General features: G+C 43.6%; 1 pseudogene; it reads right to left on the reverse strand.

Annotated features, from left to right (window-relative positions):
• Window positions 1-2,775: 2,775 nt before the first annotated feature.
• Window positions 2,776-2,893, reverse strand: LOC126261113 (5S ribosomal RNA; annotated as a pseudogene).
• Between the last annotated feature and the right edge of the window lie 1,632 nt (window positions 2,894-4,525).

Below are 4,525 nucleotides of genomic sequence, written 5' to 3' on the forward strand. Positions count from 1 at the left end.
TGGTTACTATGTTCATTTCTGGATTCATTTATGAAATAATAATCGAAAGTAATAAAATAACAGAAACTAACACAAATTAATTTGTCAATAAAAATTGTAAACGCTTTGGAATATTGTTATATCAGCTGAGTGAGACAGTAGTAAGCATGTCTCTGAAGTGATCGGATGTATTTTTATATTTTCTGTGAACAATGTAATGTCGGCTTTGTTAATCTGAAAAATCAAAAGACACTATAATACACTAAAATGTTTCAAAATATATTAACATAACAACAAAAATTCTGCAACAACAATCTTCAGATTCATTTAGATCAAACCAACCATGAGGACCTAAAATGTGACATTTTTAGCTTCAAGCATCAGACACCTAGAGAAGAAGAAATGGAGCCAACTATCCACAAAAAGCTAAGTAAACTAGAAAGTTTACTGTAATCTTTGCTTCTCTCAAATTTTTCAAGACTTTGCTTATTGTGGACAATAGCTGCAAGTAGGAAGGAGGAGGTAGATTACACACGACACAGTGTGCACCCTGAACACCAGGTCCTCCAGCTCTTCTTTCAGGTGATGAGGTTCCATAGTCTGTGGGAAACTGTGAAACACAACCTTAATCACTGCGTTGAAATGTATCATGCATGTGTAGAATGGCCACTGGCATGCTGCTGCTCCAGTTGTCCCACTGTAATAGACTTCACACTTTTGCAGGTTTATGTACATTAGGTTCTTCCACACTGTTTTTGCAGTGAAATGAGCTTTGATCCACAGTGAAAAATGGTGTTGGGAGCTTCTGTAATCATCAAATGAATTAATTAGCAAATTGCGAGTGTGGTACCACAACAGCTGTACAGTTTACTGGAAACATATGAAAATTTTTGCCAGACTGGGACTCAAATCCAGATTTCTCACTTGTCATGAGTGATCACCTTAACAACTTTGCCTATCTGAGCATGCTTCCAGGACCGATCCAAATCTCCATATGTCTCAGTGTCTCTTGTTCTCGCACAATTATGCGATACCTGTATAGGGAGACTTCATGAGATTCCTACCACCCAACGTTGCTGGAAGCCCGAGAAGATTTTATTAATTCATATGGTCGCGTGACCATGCATTCACACATTACATAGCTCTATGGAGAGGAAACGTGGCACAGCATCAAAAGCCTGGAGAAGCTGTGTGTTAGAAGCCTAGCCCGTTACGCTCCCTAGCCTTCCTGCTAAGCTGCTGAGATGTGAAGTGAACACAATTCCACAATTTGTCATTGTGAGCCTTCATATAAATACCTCTGAAGCCAGAAGAATCTATCGCCTAGCTCTGACCTGCTGTGGGAACAGTTACATTTTACTAGGAGGCAGCTGGATTCAAACAGTCGTAAGGAACTGGCTGTCCACCTGCAATTGACATAGCTACTCTCAGGACTAGACTGGCAGTGGATCGATGTGGCCAAAACTGCACAAAAGTTCTCATTGTAGATGAAGATCACAGAGAAACGGAAAGGGAAATTCATAGATCTCTTTCAACAATAATATGGTGCAGAATGAAAATCAACAGAATGGACTGTCATCATTATGACAGAGAGAGACGTCGATGCAGATGTCATACCTGCACTTACGAAAGGTATCAGCTTTGCATCAGCGCCTTGAAGAATCCTTATGAAAGGGTATTATAAGTGGGGTTCAGCAAGCAATGCCTAGTGACAGAGCAGACAAAAGTCATCGCAAAACATACGGCATTATTTCAAAATCTAATCCACCAATGACTAACTTCACTGGGGCTGAATGCAATGGACTTCATACAGTCCGCAACAACCTCCTCATCGTGGTTTTGCCAGCTGACAGGGGCAGCAGATCCATCATTCTGAATAATGCTAAAATTCGGTTGATTGTCGGGGAAGATACCTACCGGAAATTGCAATGGGATCCGACGTCAAGCAAATTGAGGAAGACTTGAGAGCCCCTAAAACAGTCATCATTGAAAAAGGCCATTATTAAGAATCTTCTCCCTCAGGACTGATACCATCTACAATTTATGGGCTATCAAAGATCCACAAATCGGATTCTCTTCACCCCATTGTGAACACCATTGGGTCACCAACCTATACACTGGTAAAACATGTGTCCAGCCTCCTTATATCACTTGTGGGTCACAGTGTGCTTCACCTCAAGAACATCGACGATTTTATCAACTGAATTACACATCTGGTCTTAGGCAAGGTGATATAATGGCCAGTTTTCATATAGTCTTCCTATCTGTGTGTGTTCCTTTCAAAGACTGTATAGGCCTCTCTCAGTTATTTAGTAGTACAATTGTGGGATTGTTTAAGCAAGTGTTGACATCCTCGTATTTCTTATATGGCGGCCAGTATTTCGCGATCAGTTGGACAGTGTAGTGATTCAATCTCTGGATAACCAATGGGCACCTTAGACATGATATCTACAGGAAACCTACATACACAGATCAGTATCTGCACACTCTCAGCCACCACCATCCAACCAAAAACGTGGTGTTCTGAACACCTTCGTCCAAGGTGCTAAAGTCGTCTCAGATGCTGAAAGTCTGGCACTAGAACTATACTAAACTAAAATCCTCCCAAACAGGCCATGCAGGCCCAACGGTAGCGACCAGCTGCCATGTCAACCTCAGCCCATAGGCGTCACTGGATGCAGATATGGAGGGGCATGTTGTCAGCACATGCCGTATGTCAGTTTCTGAGACCGGAGCCGCTACTTCTCAATCAAGTAGCTCCTCAGTTTGCCTCACAAGTGCTGAGTGCACCCCGCTTGCCAACAGCACTAGGCAGACCGGATGGTCACCCATCCAAATACTAGCCGAGGCCGACAGTGCTTAACTTCGGTGATCTAACGGGAACCGGTGTTACCACTGCGGCAAGGCCGTTGGCACTAGAACTATGCCACCCCCGAAAAATCTTCCAGTAAAATGGCTTCAGTCACCGCCACATGCCACAGGCTGTTTCCAGTCAGATACGCAGAAAAAACACTACCGAAGAAGAGGGTGTTGAGAAAGATTAGCTGGCTGCTGAAGAGACACGGTATTTCATCAGTGTTCAGGACCCCAGCAAAAATACAACAGTTTACGAGGTCTGTGAAGGACGATGGCTTAGAACGCCTGGAGCATACAAGATACCAGTCAGTGTGGCTGCTACTACGTCAGTCAAACAGTCCGCATTGTGGAGCAATGCCAGATGGAATACGAGAGGTGCTTATCCCTACATTACCCTGAAAAATCAGCCACGACAGAACATACTTTACAAAATTGAAACCAAATTCTACTGAATGAAACATCTTTCATTATGAGGATGAAGTAATTTTGGAGTAGCGCTGTAAAATAAGCTATAGACATAAAAATAACCGAAAACACCATCAATAAGGTCGGTGGCTTACAGCTCAGAACAGCCTGGGACGTTGCTATTGCGAGGCTGTAGCAGACGCAACAAACGCTGACGAAACCATTATCATATTTGGTGAGGAAGAGAGCACCAGTGACGCCACAGTCTGCAGCGCGGCTCTACAACGGCGAGGTCACGGTGTACGGCTGTCATTTATCAGTTGACAACGGCTATAGAGAGCTCGGTCGAAAGCTCATGGGATTCTAACCACCTGACACCACTGAAAGCCTGAGAAGATTTTATCGGAATTATTTAATTTTCTCATCAGGTTGCCATAGATTTGGCATAGAACACATTAGTGCAGTGTCCGTATTTGAAAGTGTCTATATAGTTCGATTCAATGTTCATCTGGACATGCTTGAATGTCTAAAGGAACAGACACTGCTGACGATCAACAGCCTTATTAATCATGAACTGTATTCGCAAAATGCCAAAATGGTACCAGAACAGCTATACAATTTACTGGAAACATATGAAAATGTTTGCCGAACTGGAACTCGAACGTACACTACTGGCCATTAAAATTGCTACACCACGAAGATGACGTGCTACAGACGCGAAATTTAACCGACAGGAAGGTGATGCTGTGATATGCAAATGATTAGCTTTTCAGAGCATACACACAAGGTTGGCGCCGGTGGCGACACCTACAACGTGCTAACATGAGGAAAGTTCCCCAACCGATTTCTCGTACACAAACAGCAGTTGACCGGCGTTGCCTGGTGAAACGTTGTTGTGATGCCTGGTTTAAGGAGCAGAAATGCGTACCATAACGTTTCCGACTTTGATAAAGGTCGGATTGTAGCCTATCGTGACTGCGGTTTATCGTATCTCGACATTGCTGCTCGCGTTGGTCGAGATCCAATGACTTAGCAGAATATGGAATTGGTGGATTCAGGAGGGTAAAACGGAACGCCATGCTGGATCCCAACGGCCTCGTATCACTAGCAGTCGAGATGACAGGCATCTTATCCGCATGGTTGTAACAGATCGTGAAGCCACGTCTCGATCCCTTAGTCAACAGATGGGGACCTTTGCAAGACAACAACCATCTGCACGAACAGTTCGACGACGTTTGCAGCAGCATGGACTATCAGATTGGAGACCATGGCTGTGGTTAGCCTT

The sequence above is a fragment of the Schistocerca nitens genome, chromosome 5, assembly GCF_023898315.1.
Source record: "Schistocerca nitens isolate TAMUIC-IGC-003100 chromosome 5, iqSchNite1.1, whole genome shotgun sequence".
Taxonomy (NCBI): Eukaryota; Metazoa; Arthropoda; class Insecta; order Orthoptera; family Acrididae; genus Schistocerca; species Schistocerca nitens.